At 36.3% G+C, this 19,767-nt stretch overlaps 1 protein-coding gene across 1 annotated transcript in view; it reads left to right on the forward strand.

The window, feature by feature from the left end:
- The first annotated feature begins 15,669 nt into the window (after nucleotides 1-15,669).
- The window catches only part of SYT1 (synaptotagmin 1), a 577,710-nt gene continuing 573,612 nt past the window's right edge, over nucleotides 15,670-19,767 (forward strand). Inside the window, exon 1 of the mRNA XM_004053612.5 lies at nucleotides 15,670-16,061. The gene's annotated coding sequence lies outside the window, so the exon portion shown is untranslated. The remainder of the gene's footprint in view (nucleotides 16,062-19,767) is intronic.

Here is a 19,767-nt window from a genome sequence, read left to right on the forward strand (position 1 = left end):
CTTAAGAAAGCTGTATCGTCTCTACTAAAAATACAAAATTATCTGGGCGTGGTGGTGTATGCCCGTAATCCCAACTACTCAGGAGGCTGAGGCATGAGAATTGCTTGAACCCCCGGGGCGGAGGTTATGGTGAGCCTAAATTGCGCCATTGCACTCCAGCCTGGGCAACAAGAGCAAAACTCCATCTCAAGAAAAAAAAAAGAAAAAAGAAAAAAAGAAACCTGTATCTTGCAGACACATTTTATTAAAATAAAATCATAGAAATCTCAATTGTATGCACCTAAATTTTTAATAAAGTCATTCTTTGACCAATAAATACCTAACCTATAGTCTTAGGAATAGGCAGCAAAACAAAGTTAATTTCCCAAATTTTAGACCAATTCAAACTCACTTGAACCACCATTTTTACTAGCTCTTTGCAACTTGTGCTCTGAATTTTCTTTCAATTCAGTCCATTTTCATTCTCATTGACCTTCTCCTAATTAACCTTTTTCTAATCAGTTCCAAAATCCTCTGGTCTGTTAGATATGCCCAGAATCAGCTTGCCCTCTCATCACCCCAACACCAGAATGTTAAATTCTTACTATTTAAGCTAAAACCACCACAGATTTTTCTTCCCTTGGGAACAGCTTTTCTGATCAATGAATTGAAATAGCTGCCTTTGCCTAGTTATACCTAATATTTTTTAAGGCTTTACTGGCATAGCCTGAAACTATTCCTAGCTACTGCATTCTGGATTTTGCCTGGCATCAACAGTTTACTCTGACACTATCAATGTAGATGATACAGAAGTAAACTAGGTAAAGCAATAGACATAGCATCAGTAGAAGCAAGTTACACTCCTATACCGTTAATTGCTCTGTAATGTTTATTGTGACCTTTAAACAATCTGACTGTTAATTTCATCCTCTGTAAAGTGGGACCAATGGAAATGAGATCAGAAGGCTATGAGAATAAGATGATATGGGTACAAATATTCTGTAACATACAAAGTATTCTAATCATAAAATATGCAAATTTTGAAAATATTTTTGTAATATTCTGACATATTGCACTGATGTTTTTCTCATGTAGAAGCAGTATTACATATGGTGGTTGGAATAGTTAATATGAATTATTATTATTAAGCTTTAGGTGTATAATGGATTGTATAGGCCTTTGTGAGTCCTCTAGAAGAGCATTATGACAATCCCTCTCTCTCTCTCTCTACCTCTACCCCTATATATGTGTGTGTGTCTGTATATGTATATATATATATATATATACATATTTAGTAAGCAACCATCTTACAAATAAACTTTTCATTATAATTTATTAATTTGTTTATTATAAGTAAAGGTACCTGTTTTTTTTCTTTATATAAAATTATGCTCTAAGAAGCTTATGCAAACAGGGTTAATGGTGAGATACAAGTATTCTACCTTATTGTTAAAAATTGTGTGCTAGAACAATAGTACAAATGGCAAGAGCCCTTTTTTCTTATTGTGTTCCATGAATTTGATCACAAATAAACAACCTCTTCAAAGTGCTATCTCGAACCTGTACCTGATTATCAGAGCTGAATATTTTTGGCCTATGCAAACACCGTCATATCTCCTTTCCATAGGCAACCTAAACTTCACAACTCCCACATTGAACTGACATTCTTTTTAAAATGTAATTTTTCTGTATTTGGACCTTAGTTAACAACTATTTTAAAATTTTCAATTAAGTCAGAAATCTGCTATCCTCCTATATTTCTCCTTTATCACCTCTGCCCTCAGACCTGAAGAAGTCTTAATTTTATCTGTTAAATATCTCCCCAGTGTGTTCCATGTTATCCATTTACTATCACTGACTTCATTCGGGTTCATATACATGCTGAGGCTAAAGGCCAGCAAACTTTTCTTGTAAAAGACCAGAGCGTAAATATTTTAGGATTTTTAGGTCATATAACCTCTGTATCAATTACCTACTTCTGCTGTTACACCCTGAAAGCAGCCATAGACAACACATAAGCAAGTGGGTGCTGTTGGGTTTCACAAAAATTTTATTTACAAAAGACCACTGAAGCGGCAATTCATGTCTAATCCTGTAATCTCCCTCTCAAATCCATACTCCACATTTTATTTTCTGCATTGAAAAGAAAATATGACTGTATTTCTCTCTTTTAGCTGTTCTTTATTATTTGTAGATGCTCAAGGTTTGTCCTTCGTAAAGTAAGTCCTGGTTAAAATTTCAAATTTATTTTGAGAACCCCAGTATACTCATCTACAGTTCTAAAGTTACTAAAGTACTTGCAGTTCTTGGCTCCTTACTCATGGATTTGGTAAACATTTATTAAGTACATATTATCTGCCAGTGTGGACTATTTTCTTTTGTGTGAATCTCTCTCTAGACTGAACACCTGGGGTGTGTCAATCTGGTAGCCCAAATTTGCCTCCTCCAGTTTCACTTAAGAGCTTCATATTTTTATTTACTTATTAAATTTTATAATCTTCCCAAGGTTTCATTTTTAGCTCTTGATTTTCCATCACTATATATTTGATCTACTTTTATCACTTCAATGCTCACTCATAATTGCCTGAATCTAAAATACATATTTCTGGTTTAAATTTCTGCTTTAGTTTCAATTATGTATTTACTATTGTCACATACAAATCCTTTGAAGACATCTCCAACTGAACATACCCAAAACCTGAACCATTAGCTTCCTTTATTTCTTATCTTGATTAGCACAACTGTTAAATCAATTACCCAAAGACTCTCAGTTCAATGTAATAAAGACTACATCTTAAGGTTGACAGGAATGTTTATCAAAATTTGAAACTCAACTTTTATTTATTTCAACTCATTAATACATTAAGGTGAACAGCCTCTGTTCTATCCACCTACCAGAGGAAAAGATAAATTCTCTGTGGATGAATATATTTTAAGGCTCTATATTTTTAATGAAAAATATGATGCATTCTAAAGAAAAATAATATTAAGTTATGCTGAGAGAAAAAAAATGAATGACAACAATCCAAGGTTAAAAAAAAAAAGAAACACAAAGATACAAGTGATAAAAATATTGTAATTAATGGTTAAGCATTTTTTAAAAAATAATCATGATTGACAGTCAAAAAAGGAGATTAAAAAGGAGAGCGTGAAAATATAGGAAAGGTGTAATAAAATAGAATTAGAGTCTATGAAAATGAATTAAATAAGGCCGAGCTTGGTGGATCACACCAGTAATCCTAGCACTTTGGGAGGCCGAGGTGGGCAGATCACAAGGTCAGGAGTTTGAGACCAGCCTGACCAACATGGTGAAACCCCGTCTCTACTAAAAATACAAAATTTAGCCAGGTGTGGTGGCACGTGCCTGTAGTCCCATCTACTCAGGAGGCTGAGGCAGGAGAATCACTTGAACCTGAGAGGCAGAGGTTGCAGTGAGCCGAGATCATGCCATTGCACTCCAGCCTGGTGACAGAGTGAGACTCCATTAAAAAAAAAAAAAAAAAAAAATGAAATGGATGTTCTAGAACTGAAAAATACAATAATTAAATTAAGTATTATTATATGGATTAAACAACAGATTAAATAGAGTAGAAGACAGAAATTGTACATAACAATTAAATTAAACATAATTCCATAGAGAAAATAAAGAAAGACTGCATACAGAGAGAAAAATAATAGAAAATACAGAAATACTATAATACAGAGGTAGAGCACAGTAAAAAAGGTCTAGCATATATATAATAGGAGTCCCAGAGCAAGAGAAAGTAAAAGAAACAAAACAATATATAAAGATATATAAAGTGACTATAACATTTTCAAAACTGAGGAAAGATATTAAGTCATATATTAAAGAAGCTCTGTAAACCCAAAGCAGGACAAACCAAGGGAAACCACAAATTGAAATAAGTTAATAAAATTACTGTAAAACACAGACAATTTCAGAAGTGATCAGAGTGAAAAAGAAAGATTATACTTTGAGAACAAAAAAAATAGATAATTTGCTTCTCAACAGAAAACAATAAAATGAAATATTTAAATGCTGAAAGAAAATAACTGACCACAGAATTCTAAACCCAGTGAAAACATTCATTAAAATGAAAGCAAATATGAAAAACTTTCACTTCTAGCCATGACAAAATAACAAGTTCCCAACTTACATTCTGTTCATAAAAACACTAGAAAACTGGACAAAATACATGAAACAACTGCTTTCAAATATTGGACAAGAGATACATAACTGCATTCCCCAAAATAGGGAAAGAAAAGAGTGTCACAACCATCCTGAAATTCTGCCTGGAGGCACTTTCTGGACTGTGGTTTAGAAAGGAGAAACTGAAGCAGTGCAAACTCAGTTTGCCTCTGGGTTTGTCTGACTCAAAAGAGACCAGTTTGGACAGTCTGAAGCAGCTGGAATTAACAGGGAAGGGTACTGGAAAAGGCACCAAATAGAGATGGAACAGAGATCCTGAAGTCAGCATAGAGATTACTTTGACTCTTTGGCTGAATACTAAGATCCACATGAGGGAAAAAGGGAACTTTCATGAGGGTGTGAATTCAACAGCTCACACAGGGCAGAGAAATAATCAGTTTCTGACCTACTCAAGCGGAGGAACCTTGCTGAACACCCAGAGCATTTAGTGGAGACCTCAGAGAAGTCATGCCTTAGGAAGAAAGCTACAATAATCCTATAGTAATGGCTACTCTAGATGCACTCTAATGAAGCTAAAACATAAACCTTAAAATGAACAAGTTGATCTTAGATAAATAAATCTTCATGCCAATATAAAATTCAACACATTTCAAAAGAAGACAACAATGCTCAGGTGCTCAAAAATATAATATTCACAATGCCCTGTATTTTTCTTTCTTTGATTAGGAGGAAAATCGTTAATAGAAAAATAACAGAAATAGCAGAGATGATAGAATTAGCAAAAAGGACTTCAAAAGAGCTATATTATAAGTTCAAGCATTTAAAGGTAAACAAACACATAACAGAGAAAGAAATAGAAGATAGGAAACAGAACAACATTCTGAAGTTAAAGGCCCACTATCTAAAAGGAAAAATGATAGGCTAACTAAATATCAAATAAGATACTGAGAAGAAAAGAACAGTGTATAAAGTGACATAGCTATAAAATTATCAACACCCATACTGAAACAAAGAAAAAGAAAAAGTTAAATGTATAAGTTTTGGTTAACTGTGAGAATATTAAGAAGTCTAACATATGTATAAGTGAAATCTTTATTAAAAAGAAAATAGGTTTAAGGTGGGCAGAAGAAATATTTCAAAGATTAATGGCCCTAACTATAGACTGAAACTCTAAATCCATATATTAAAGAAACTCAATGAACCCAGCCAAACTAAAACAAACTTCTTGCAGGTATTTTTCCGTGAAAATTGTGAAACTAATTTTAAAAAGCATATTGAAATGCAGAGGACTAAGAATTGTCAAAGCAGTCTTGGAAAAAATCAACAAAGTATGAAAACATACTACCAAATTCAAGGCTTATGATGAAGCAGCAATGTTAAATAGGATAGTGCAATATTGTCATAAGGACAAAGTAAACCAATTGAACAAGATATAGATTCTATTAACAGAAGAAGACCTGTTGCATATTGACTGATGAGAATTGCTACTGCAGTGAAATGAGCAAAGGATCAGTTTAATAAATCCTGTTGGGTCAACTAGATACTCACATTGAAAAAAAAATGTTGACCCCAACTTAAATCCATACATAAAATGTAATTCCAGATGGAGTACATAAGTGAATGTTAAAAGCAACAAACAAAGCTTTTAGATGAAAATACAGGAAACTCTCTTTACAACTTTGGAGTCAAGGAAGATTTCTTACAGTAGACACAAAACAAACCATCCATAAGGGCAAAATGCGAAACATTGTACTACATAGGAAAAAGAACACATGCCCAGTATATTTTATTATGATGCTACAGTAACCTTGATATCAAAACCAGCAAGTATAGCTCAAGAGAAAAATTATAGTACCATCTTAGAAGACAATAGGAATGCAAACGCTTCAACAGAATATTATCAAATGAAATCCAGTAATTGATTTAAAAATATTACATTATATTAGAGTTCATTTATTTCAAAAATGCAAATGTAATTTAATTAAAATACACATTGTCTAGGTACAGTGGCTCATGCATGTAATCCCAGCACTTTGGGAGGCTTAGGTGGGAGGATTCCTTGAGGCCAGAAGTTTTAGAGTAGCCTGAGCAACAAAGCAAAACCCTCCCTCTACAAAAACTAAAAAATTAGCCAGGCATGGTGGCACACACCTACAGTCCCAGCTACTTGCAAGCCTGAGGCAAGAGGATTGCTTGAGCCCAAAAGTTCAAGGCTGAAGTGAGCTATGATTACACTACTGCACTCCAGCCTGGGTAGCAGAGGGAGACTTTGTCTCAAAAGCAACAACAACAACAAAAATACACGTTGATATAAATCATGTAAACCACATTAACAAATTGATAGAAACTTGCCGTCTCAGTATGTGTAAACAAAATAACAAACAAAAACCTAGACAAAATTCATCATCCATTCATGATTACAATAATTAAAAAGTAAACCAAAAATAGAAGAGAACTTCCTTACCCTAATAAATAACTTTGTCTAAAACCCTACAGCAAACATTAGATTTATTGGTAACATATTATAGCATTTTTCTTAAAGGGAAGATAATAAGAGTCCTTACTTTAAGTGGATAATCCACCCAATGCAATAAGTAAGCATAAAAACTGAAAATGATAGATGTTGGAAAAAAACAAAAGCTACTTTTCATCGATTTTATGTTTGTCTCTAGAGAAAATTGTTAAAATCTACAAATTATTATTATTAATTAGAAAACAGAATTGCTAGATACTTAATCCCTCTACAGAAGTTAATTTATTTCATTTTTATGAGGAAACATAAGTTTTAAAATAGTAGAATTTACAACATTAAAATTGGTATTAAATTAGATCTAGGAAAAAATGTGCCTTGCCTTTATTAGAAAATATATTAAATTTTTATTGAAATGCTTAGAGGAAGAACCAAATAATGAAACTATAAGCCAGATTGATAGACTCAAAGTCAAAATAATGCCAATTTTCCTCAAAATTAATTTTAAAAAGTAATAAATGATAGCAATAGATCAAGCAGGTTTTCATTTTGCTGGAAATTTACAAGGGGACTCTAAAATATATAAGAGCATGTTAAAGATTAAGAATAATCAAAACATTTTGGAAGTAGAAGCAAGAATTTGTGGGGAAATGCTCTTTCAGATATTAAAATATATTAGAAAGTTACATTATTAAGCAGTATGCTATTAATGCAGGAATAAAGAGGTCAAATAGAATGAAGACTTTTAGAAACGGATATGTGCATATATGAAAAAATGATAGAGCTAGAATTGAAAGTTGATGGGGAAAGAAGAGGCTCTCAATAACTGCTGGGAAACTAATCATTAGTGTAAAAAAATGGAATTAGATTATGTCTTATAGCATAAATAAAAATTATTTTTAGAAAAGGAAAGCAAATATAAAATGATTAAATTTTATTAACTTACAGAGAATATAAAGAAAAAATGATAGAATTGGACTACACTAAAATAAATTTCTCATATGAAAAGAAAAAACCTTCCTAAAAATCAAAATATGAGCCACAAGCTGGGAGAAGATATCAATAGTATATAGTAGCCAATGCAGTATTAATATTCAGACTATCAAAAATTCCACTGAATCGAAAGGAAATATTTAAAAATAAATAGATTATGGGCAAAAGATCTGTGAAGGCATATCACAGAAAAGGAAATATGAATGGCCAATAAATATGTGACATTGTTCTCAAATTTCTCAGTATAAGAAAAAATATAAATTTAAATCTCAAAAATATATCATTGGTATCCACCACACTGACAAAAATTATTAAGATTAGTTGTGATTTATTTTCTTATTCCAAGTAAATATAAACATCAGTGCCTAATTTGGGGCTATTTTGTTTTTACAAAATACCTTAAATTATAAATATTTCCAATCTACAAAACCTGGATCCAATTCTTACCACAGGAGAAGCTTACCCAAGAGAAGCTTATGTATGTGTGACAATGTTCATAACAGCATTGTATGTAATATAAAATAATCAGAATAATGCAAATATCTAAAGACAGAAGAATGGGTTTAAAATATTAACGCAGCAGGGCGCAGTGGCTCACGCCTGTAATCCCAGCACTTTGGGAGGCTGAGACGGGCGGAATACAAGGTCAAGCGATCAAAACCATCTTGGCCAACATGGTGAAACTAAAAATAAAAAAGTAAAAATAAGCGGGTGTAATGGCACCTGCCTGTAGTCCCAACTATTCGGGAGGCTGAGGCAAGAGAATCGCTTGAACCTGGGAGGCGGAGGTTGCACTGAGCCAAGATCATGCCACTGCACTCCAGCCTGGCAACAGAACAAGACTCCATCTAAAAAAAAAAAAAAAGTAATGCAATTGAACACAATCACGCCTGTAATCCCAGCACTTTGAGAGGTCAAGGCGGGCAGATCACCTGAGGTCAGGAGTTCAAGACCAGCCTGGCCAACATGGTGAAACTCCATCTCTACTAAAAATACAAAAATTAGCCAGGCTTGGTGGTGGGTGCCTGTAATCCCAGCTACTTGGGAGGCTGAGGCAGGAGAATCGCTTGAACCCAGGAGGCGGAGGTTGCAGTGAGCCAAGATCGCGCCACTGCATTCCAGACTGGATGACAGAGCAAGATTCCATCTAAAAAAAAAAAAAAAAAAAAAGATAAAATAATTTCAGTTACATAAATAAATCTCAAATTTTACTCTTTCACTAAGAAAGCAAGTGTCAGACGTACATATTAAAGCATGATTCTATGTATAAAGCATCAAAAACAGGTAAAACTAATATACATGGTAAAACTATAAAGAATAGCAGTATAATGGTAAACACAAGATAGTAGTTACCTTGGTTGTGCAGGTAGGGAGAAATACCAGATGGGGGAGAGAAATAGGTGATGGCAAATGTTACCTTAACACTTCATTTCTGAAGCTGGATTGTGGGTATACTGGTGGCTTTATTATTAACCTTTACAGCATGCACACTATTTCATAATGAAGTTCTAAGATTTCTTAAGCCCATAGCTAAAACTCAGTCGCCTCATTGATTAAAGAGAGTGACTGGAAAAATATCCCTACTCTAGCTTCATGGATTTCCCTTGGTGGTGATGTGATACTTATATTAATAGATGTGATTCAAACTGTTCCTACATAAATCTTTCAAGTTACTCAGTATTTCTAGAGTCTACTCAACTAGACTGGTAGTCCTTGAAATAGTCACAGCTATTTTTAATACATCTTAATTGTCTATTAACATTATCAAGCCATGGCATTTGAAGGCATGGAAGAGGGGGAGTCACCCACCGTGTGATCTTCAAAAAATTACTTAACATTTCTGTGTCTCACGTTTTGCAAAAATGTTTGTTTTTATTTATACCATTGGCTTCCTGATACTCAAATCTAGTTATTCAGTTCTACTTAGGATAGATGTGGGGACACACATCCAGGACATCTATGGTCCAGGAGATGTCTTTTTTTTGCACCCATAGTAGGTTCACGCCACCTGGAGTGAAAGCGTGCCCACAGACAGAGAACAATCACTCACGTCCCTATCACCTCTAGCATGTCTTCAATATCCAAAAGACTTAAATATACAAATGGAAGTATGCCCAGATCCATGACAGACATTTCTGCTGGGGCCAGGGGCAGAAAACCTGGTGTCCTTACCCTTTTTATTAGTTCAATGTCCAATAAATGAACCTTCCTTTAGGAGTCCACCAATTTATGGTGCTTTATTTAGTATTAGGTGAACTAGGAACAAGTAGTACAGATTGCATAAAATATTGAAGCAAACCCATATGGTCCGCTCTGCAAAAAGCCATCCAGAAGTGTCCCGGAAAGGATCAAATGTATTTTTCAGCCCTTATCAGAACACTAAGAACCACTGCAGAATCAAATTTCGAAGTAGAGGTTTTGATTGTCTACCATCCTTCTCTTCACAATTGTGTTATTAAAATAGTTTTATTTTGTTGAAAACACAGACTCTTCTCCCACTCACACTCAACCCTCTATGGCTTTGGGTAACTCGATTAGTCTCTCTGGACACACTTTTCAAATAAGTTGAATGAAGCAGCTGAACTATAATTCTCTGTGTGTTCAATTAGATAGAAATCCTTCCTCTGATTTCAAAGGGAATTAATGTAAACTTTAATGTTGCCCTTGCTTTATTAGCAAACTAGTTTTCACCACGGTATATTCCTTTTATCATAGAGTATTTGAAACATATATCATTTGTTTCCTTTCTAAGACCTTTAGCTAACATTAGCTCAAACTACTTTTATTTTGCCCCTGAGATAGATTCACCTAAATGATATTTTCCTTGCTAACCTCAACAGCCTGACACAGTATATTACTTTTTGAGTAACTGTCCTCCTTTTCATTTCCAATATTTTCTTAGCCATATCTTTAAGAAAAGGCTTTTGTAAAGCCACACAGAAAACTACTAGCTCTTTGTTTTCCTTTCTTTGGAAATTGTGAAGTTTCATCGTTCAATTATGGGGCTCTAACTCTCTGCTCCAGAGACTTGACTCCCATCAGTATTCATTTTTTTCTTCTCGCATTTCTAGAGTCTCTTTATTAAATTCTATGGATGTTCAGTATAAAAATCAACACAGCTAATTTCTTATCTAATTCTGATACAAGGAGCCTTCATGTTTTTTCTTTACCAATTGATTACAAAATCACTAGCAGTAATCCCAGGACAAATGATCTTGAGAAAGATGAATGGAAGAGAAATAAAAATGATGGCTCTACTGTCTTCAAGAGCATTTTCTAGAAAACAAAACAAAACAAAAAAAAGTGTTCATCATTTTTTTTTTTGCCACCAGAATTGGATATTTCTTAATTTGAAAGAATAATATAAACAAATGTTTTTATGAAAAAAAAGCTTAAGTATACATTCCCTAAAAACTAAATTATTCATCTCGTAGATGATTACAGTGTAAGACTACTACATGCAAGACAGATGACTGTTGTCATTTTATGTATTAAAAAAGTTCTGTATCCAGGCGCGGTGACTCATACGTGTAATCTCAGCACTTTGGGAGGTCAAGGTGGAAGGATCACTTGAGCCCAAGAGTTCAAGACCAGCCTGGGCAACATGGCAAAAAAAAAAAAAAAAAGAAAGAAGAAAGAAAGAAAGAAAGAAAGAAAGAAAGAAAGAAAGAAAGAAAGAAAGAAAGAAAGAAAGAAAGAAAGAAAGAAAGAAAGAAAAAGATTAGCCCAACATTGTGGCATGCACCTGTAGTCCCAGCTACTAAAGAGACTAAGCTGAGAGAATCACCTGAGCCTAGGAATTGGAGGATGCAGTGAGCCATGATTGAGCCACTGCACTCTAGCATGGGCTACAGAGTTAGACACTGACTCCTCCCATCAAAAAATAAATAAAAGTTCTTATAACATGAATTAACATCCTTCTACCTTTAATGCTCATAGGTGAAGAGTCTATGGCTTACTATTGGCTTAGATGGATGAGATGATGGGAGGAAACCCAATAACCCAGAAATCTGGAAAGAAAAATAGTAGTAGCAGAAGTAGCAGCAATGATAATGATAAAATGATAATAATAGTCATTAAGTTCTTGCTATGTGCTTGGAACTAGCACTTTATGTGCACTGCTTTTTTTTAATCCAGAAAAAAAACCTAATGATAAATGTTGTGTTCTTATGTACATATTTTAGATGACAAAACTGAGACTTGGAGGGGTTTTGTACATTTTTCAAGGTGGCATAGCCAGTTAGTGGTGAAGCTGGAATTCTACCCAAATTCTGACACCAGAAAACATTTAATTAATTATCTGTCCTGCAAAGAGAGCAAAAAGTCAGTATCTTGAGAAACACAGATATAAAGTGAAAAGAATAGTAAGATCTGCATCTATATAAAAAATAAACAAAAAATAGAAAAATTTAGAGAAGTCAATTATTTTTCTTTTTTAAAGAAACAATCCTGGGTAATGATATTTATAAATAGCTTTTACCGGACAACTACTGTGGCTACTAAAGATATAAAGTTTAATGATGTATGAGTCTTAATTAAATGTAACTCTTTTTTTATTATTCATTTATTTATTTATTTTGAGACAGTCTCACACTTGTCACCCTGGCTGGAGTGCAGTGGCGGGATCTCGGCTCACTGCAAGCTCCGCCTCCCGGGTTCACGCCATTCTCCTGCCTCAGCCTCCTGAGTAGCTGGGAGTACAGGCGCCCGCCACCACGACGGGCTAATTTTTTGTATTTTTAGTAGAGACGGGGTTTCACTGTGTTAGCCAGGATGGTCTCGATCTCCTGACCTCGTGATCCGCCCACCTCGGCCTCCCAAAGTGCTGGGATTACAGGCGTGAGCCACCGCGCCCAGCCGGATTAAATGTAACTCTTTAGTATCATTGATCAACCAGGTAATTCTGGCCTTTCCAACAACCTGCAGAATTTTCTTGATACCTCTCTCACGTTAAGTATTCTTTCTGTGGTTTACAGAAACCTTGGCTAAGTTTCCACTTAATGAATTTCTAGTTCTAATGTCCCTAATTCCCACTCTTGCCATAAGACACACTTTCCTCCTCAGTGCCCCAATCCAATTTAGTTTCTATTCTGATCCTGTAGCCTAAAATAGATGGCAAAGGAAGCATGAAAGTAGTAAATAGATGAATCCAATAAAAAAGGAATAAAGAAAATATTGAAAATGAGATCTTGATCAGAGCAAAATGTGAAGAAAAATTAATAACACTTTTTTAACGAAGAAAGAGGAAACAAAACATTAAACAGATTTTGTAAAAGTTCTGAAAATAATATTTTTAAAATACCATACAATCAGGGGTAAGTTAGTTCTCAACAGCAAAAGTACTCTAGATATAAAAGTACTTAAGAAATGGAATGATAAGAGTGACAAAGAGCTCTCTCTTTGTCTCTACAGAACAATTGACCCGATCTTCCTTTTCATAAAAATGAGTCTGCTTCAATAGGCAAAGAGATGATACACACTTGCTGCGAAGTGTAATGTTGTGTCAGCCCAGTAGATCCAGGAGGACGTCTTCAACACATTCCCAAGAGCTTGGAGAGAATTTAGGAATAGGAGGGAGAGTTAAAATCTTAGTATAGCTACCTACAGTCACCATATAAATAGAGTCTTCTTATTATTTATGTACAGAAAATGCTATTAATTCTAAAGTTAAGCACAATATACATGTAAAGCCCATTTCTTATTTTAACCTGCAGTCTCCCTCAAGGAACACTGGGATACAAACTTCTGATACCATTCATGTTGCCAAGGATTCTGGCCACTGAAATAGAAAGATTGCTAGGTAAGATGTGAAGTAAACAGGAAAAGAAATTGACTAAAATATTAGTGACAAAATCAGTGTCTGGAACAAAAATTTTAAAATCTGTATTTGTATTCTATTGACTAATTTCTTCTAAAACAAGCATACTTTTTTTCTACATGCAGCTATTGGTAAATAGGATAAATGTGCCAGTTTTAATCACTGGAATCTAGAAAGTATGCTAGGCATATATTTAGAATAAAGATCTATATTAAGTGGATATTATAATAATCCTCTCATCCGAAGATTTTTATTGGACAACAAAATTACAGGGTTACTTAATTCTTCTTCGTCTTCTCTTCCTTCTTCTTCTCCTTTTCCTCCACCTCACCCTCCTCCTTCTCCTCCCCTTCCTCCTCCTCCAACTTCTACTTTTTATCCTGTCGTTTTTCTTCCTTCTCTCTCTTCTCCTCCTCCTCTCCTTCACTAAATAACTGAAATAAAATTTAGACCAAATTCTATTATCTTATTTCTCCAACTATGAAATGATTTTAAAATAAGGTTTGGAGACTATTTTGGAAAATGGAAAGTGAATATTTACATGAAGTCACAAGTCTGGGGTGCATTATTTTCACACTTCTACCTCTAATGTTAAACTTCCTATTATTCAAGCATAGCCCAAACACAAGTGTTTGTCACTTAGAAGGATATATTTACATCACGTTGCCTTCTTTTCCCGTATACTTAGAATAAGGATCTTAATCTTAAACATTACATAAGTAGAAGAGATTTAATTAAAAACTTGAAGAAATGTGTTACTGTTAATTGAATTCTTGCTACATTTACCTTTGCACACCAATGTTAATAAAACTCCAGTTCAAAGTGGATGGGTTTGGGGAATTGAGATAGCTATTTATTTCCCTACCTGAGATGCCAAGATAATCTTCTCAGTAAAATAAAGAACCCAATTAGGAGAGTTCTCATTTGTAGCTATTGATCAAGTTTACACAAAATGCTAGGATTTCTAAATAAAACAAATAAGAGGTTCAAAGGCCTTTAAACGAGGTTGAGGGAGTGAGAAAGGGAAATAGTTCTCTCCGTTTTGAAAGCCTTTCACCTGTGGAGCAGATAATGGACGGGCCCCTCTGCCAGCTGGGCTCCGCTCCCGCCCCTAGCCTGGCGCGCGGTCCCTTCCCCCACCCGCTGAGCCTTCCTGTTCGGTATTTCGGTATTACCAAGCTATAAATTGCCTGAGAGCTTAGAGACAATCAGGTCACCACCGCCCTCACAAGGGAAAAGCTTCTTACTTCCGAGCAGAATGGTTCAGCTGGGAAGAGAGGAAGCAGGGAGAGAATCTATGCTTTAGTCGTCACTGCTCTGGCAAGGGGTCGAGAGAGATGGGGGAGGGAGGTGGCAAAAAATAAAAATAAAAAGCATCTCCAACAATGTTGCACTTGACCCAAGTGTACAAACTTATTGGTCGCTGCAATGGAAACTCCCAGTGCACTCTCCACGGCCTGGCAGCCGCCGCTGATGGGTGGAGTCGCGCTCCTGGCCCCACCTATGGGACGGAGCTGCTTCTCCCGCATCTCGGCTCCACCGCACCCTTCGCGGGAAGTCCCCAGGCTTCCAGCAAAGCTCAGCTTATCCCGCCCCCGCTTCCAACCCGGAACCCCAGAAGAACAGCATGATGAGCCTCCGGCAGCCAGGCGGGCCACCTCCCCGCGGCTCAGTTTGAGGACACTTGTGCGGAACCCTTTCACGTCCCCACCCTACCCAGCTTTCACAACTCCGCCGGGTTAAATGGCCAAAGACAAACTTCTGCCTCTCCTGTCCCCGGTCCCAGCTTTTCAAAAACCCACGGCTGGCGAACCCACACACATCGAAACTCCTAGGTCGCTGTTGCAGTCTGGGCATGCTCAGTATCAGGGTAGGTTTTGATTGAGAGTAAAAAAAAAAAAAAAAAAAAAAAAAGCTTTGTATTATGCTCTCTTTCTCCTGTGCATACGGCTTGCTGAACAGCTTGTGGGGCATTCCTGAGTCTACCTAGAGATTTTATCAGACGCCCTTGATTGTGTCTCCTTGGGATCTGTTCCCCTCTTACTTCACCCCCTCCCCCAACCCGCCTCCACCCCGCTTCCCAGGTCCCTGTCCGCTGTGGGGATGGAGAGACACTAACAGAACTGGGATGGGCGATGTTGGCTGAGCGGATCCACCTATTATTAGTGCGCGGGGATTGGCTCCTTGGCGCAGCGTACCCGAGGTGGAGCCAATCAGGATGCTGGGGCTGGGAGATGATGGGCGGCCGCCTCCTCACTGGAGGGATTCCTGGAGAAGCTGCAGTGTGGGGATGCTCTAGACCGAGTACTGCCCCCAGTGTCTTTCCACCTCCTCCTGCAGCAGCGGCAGCGGCAGCAGCAGTTAGCAGCGGCAACTTGAGGCTGCACCCCGGGCAAGTCCCCAGGGTGGTGCTCAGCCGAGAGGGGGGCTCGGCGCCCCGAAGGGGTGTGTGTAGGGTGGGGGCGACCAGCTGGGACCAGCTGGTGGCCCTGGAGAACCTCCCACACACCCACACCCACACACCCCTTTTGTGTTGCAGGCTGCCACTCCAAGAGCGGAGGCAGCGAGAGTACGCGTGTGCCTCGCGCCGGTCCACGCGGGGAGAGCACTGGGGACCGAGACCCGGCACCACCTCCCGGTCCGCCCTCCAGGTAAGGAAGCGGGACTGGCGGCGCGGCCACCTCGGCGATGCCTATCTGCTCGAATCCATCCCAAAGATTTTCTTCTCGATACACTTGGGTTTTAGTGGTGGGAGTCTGAGACCTAGGGAGGGATCCCCGGGTGGCCTATTGTGAGAAATATGAGACTACTTGTGCATCTCCTGGAAAAGCACTTTGCACAGCGCCCGTGATTTAGAGCCTGGAGTTGATGTTGGGCATCCCCCATCTTCTTGCTTCCTCTTTCCTTCTCTTGTTCTCTCTCCTCCGTCCCCCACCCCCAATCTCAATCTTTTCTCTCTTTCTCTCCCACACCTCCCCTCTCGCCCTCCTCCCACCCTAAGCACGCACAGCGTTTCTTTCTCCTCCTGGAGAGGATTGCCTTTCTTAGAGGAAAGAGGGGGAGTGAAGAAAGGAGAAAGATTTCTTTCTGTTGGGGAGAGGGATATCGGGGCCGGGGGGAACGTAAACAAGATAGAATACAAGCTCTGCGAAAATCAGAGCACATAAAGCAATTAAACTGAATAAGAGGAGTAGACAAGCAGTCCAGCTTGGGCTGTCAGAGAGAGGAAGCGTCAAGTTTGACTTGATTTCCTCCTTGCAAGAGTCTATGTCTCTCACTTGATTCGTTCAAATGGAACAAAAATAAACCGACAATCCAACCCACTTTCAACTGCTTAATTGCTTTTGCTTTTGAGTGCCAACCATCTGACTTTTCCTGTTTCCATCTGTCCTGTGGGGCTAACAATTTGGTATTGCACATCAGTGTTAATATCTGAACTTTGAAAGGTTTCTTGAGTAACAACAACAACAAAAAAACAATTAAAATAGATTATTACTTTCCTGAGGTTTCTTGGTATGGCCTGTTGTTGGGGGATCAAAAAATGTAAAGTTTCAAAACATTTGCAAGGGACAGCAATTTTATCGGGAGGCTTGGATTTCTACTTTGAGAAAGCTAATCTTCTAGTTAGCTTTGTGTACATGTTGATATTCATTTTCTCCAGTATTAACCCTTTCGTGAAATAAAGCAACTGTTTAACTTTTGTATGGAAGCTACATTTGTGTAGAATTTTCACTTTATTCTACCTTTGTACTATCTATTTGCATTTTGTTGTCTGGATACCAAACTTATGCCTGGCTTTATTTTCTTTTAATAGGACAATATTTAATGGATGTAAACATGATGTTTATACAATTTCAGCACTCCCTTTAGAAGGCACATGGAGGCTCAGTTGGACAAGAATCCTCCTGTACTGGAACAAAGTTTAGAAAGTAATGCTAGAAAGATACCCTAAATTTTAAAAATCCTGAAGGGGAAAACATTTTTGTAACGTCTTGTTAAAAGAAAGAAAAATATATCAAAACACCAGCATGCCCCTGGCTGCCTGCATAATAGGTCAAGTAAATGGTACTTGTTGGACAGAGCCTTTACAGCAGCTTCAGCAGTCTCTAATTCCATCATTGGGGATATAAGCTTTCTTTTCTTATTATTCATCAGGGACAGCTAAGCGATAGTACTGTCAGATGGAAGGAGGTATAGAGAAATGCCTCGTTTGATGTAATAGGAAAGCATTCCAAGTGGGTCTTACCTGAACACAGAGAAATCCACAGATGTTAGTATACAAAACACTTCTTTTTATTTATCAGGGGAAATGCAGAGTCTTACTTTTTTTTGTCTAGAACTCCACTTGATATAAGAAAAGAGAATCTTCTATCTTAACTCTGTCTGACCTTCCACACTAATTTTGTATCTCAGAGAGTATTTTTTCACTACGTACGTTTAATATATAAGTTTACACACCAACTTAGAGAAGAGCTGAATTCATTTGCCATCAGTGTAATGTGTACTATTTTCCAAACCATTTTGCATTTGAGGCAATGATCTCTCCCTAAATAGAATTACCAAGTCACGAAAAATGATTTTCTTTCTAGGGCTTTGACATTTAAATGAAAAAAAAAAAATAGTGTCTCTGTTGAAAGCTAACTCTGGTTTTTAGAGGTACCACCTTTTGGTTACAAGGACAAAGGGACAATCACTTAATTACCTCACATGTATGTACAACTGAATTAACAAGTTTAGACATGAAAAGATGTACAAAAAGGAAGCCAGCTGCCTTCATGTGAGAAAATTAAGATTTTGTTTTCTCATTTCTCCACTGTCTTAGGAATATGTGAAAATTTAGGCTTGGTTTATGACATTTATTTTCATGACTCTTTACAAATGTTAATTATAGAAATAACATCTAAAAATATGGATATGAGTAGTTTTTCAAATACTTCTAAAAAATTCAATATCTGTGTATTGGAAATCAGAACTAATTCCAATATATAGTGAGTGGACTGGGGAGAGACCTTACATGATATATTATAGGAAATTCTTACTTTGTTATCCCACAAAATAGTCTAATGTCACAATTTCATACAATCTTTGTTTTTTCTCCCTTTGACAGGATATTTTAGTAAATCTCATTAATGTTTCAGAGTAAATATGATAATTATGCCTCGACGCATTTTTGTGAGAATTGAAGACTGCAAATATATAGGGAAAATCCTAAAATACTAATTTCACAGAAATACCACATGATTGAGAGTTGTTGCTGAGTAGTTTTGAACTTCATTTCATAATGGAGAATATTAGTTATTTCATCTGGTCAAATTATCAGGTAGTTCTAATCAACAAATATGAAAATGAATAGCATTGTATTTATATGATTTGCATATTAGACTGAAATTGAAACTAAAAAATAGTATTAATTATATGCTTGTATTAATTATATGCAAGATGAGCTGGAAGATTAATAAAATAAAATGTAGAATATGTTAGAAATCTGAAAGTTAATTTGAACTTCCTGTTAGCCTAATAACACCATTAACATAATATCAGTTCATCATTTTTGATGTCAGTATATTAAATTGATTTTGAGTAAATTCCCAAAACAGTTAGAGCCATCTAATCTTAAAGAACACACACTTAATGCAGACAATTATAAGAGCCTGAAATATAGTTCTTATGATTTCTAGTTTGTGCAACAGCCAAGAAGTGCTATCACTAATTCCAAATTGAAACATAATATTTATTTTCCTAATGGTAATAATTAAGTAATTTGGGGGGAACAAGAAATGAAAACAGTTTGATTATATAATGGAACAAATCTTTGTCTAATATTACTAAAAACCCATACCAAAGTTAGACTTTCTGCCATTGTATAATGTAGGTATGGGTCTTGCATGCATTCTGCTGAAAATATTTTTAAAAATTAAATATCTGATGTAGTTGTGATATTTTAAAATTTTTAAATAATTTATTTATCGTAAATATATCTGTATCAAAAGTTCAATACATGACGTGGCTGATTTTAGCTGAAATTTTTTCACTGAAATTGACCAAAGCCATTTAAAAAGAGACAAAGTATATGGCAATATACATAATAATTTCAGCTAGAATTTAAGGATATGTGTGTGTATATACATATGCATATATTTGTGTGTATATATATTCCAAAATTATCTAAATTTTTCAAAAAGGTTTAGAAACTCATGGACAGTAGACTATAATTTGCAGAAACTAGGGGCTATTCATGTACAAAGTACCATTTAAAGAAAGATGACGGTGTCTTGGGAATGCTTTTAAGGGTTCTTTGACTGAAAGTCTGGGAATACTCAGAGATAATATTAATGAGAGCCTAGAGTTTTTTTCTTT

This window comes from Gorilla gorilla, chromosome 10, assembly GCF_029281585.2.
Source record: "Gorilla gorilla gorilla isolate KB3781 chromosome 10, NHGRI_mGorGor1-v2.1_pri, whole genome shotgun sequence".
Taxonomy (NCBI): Eukaryota; Metazoa; Chordata; class Mammalia; order Primates; family Hominidae; genus Gorilla; species Gorilla gorilla.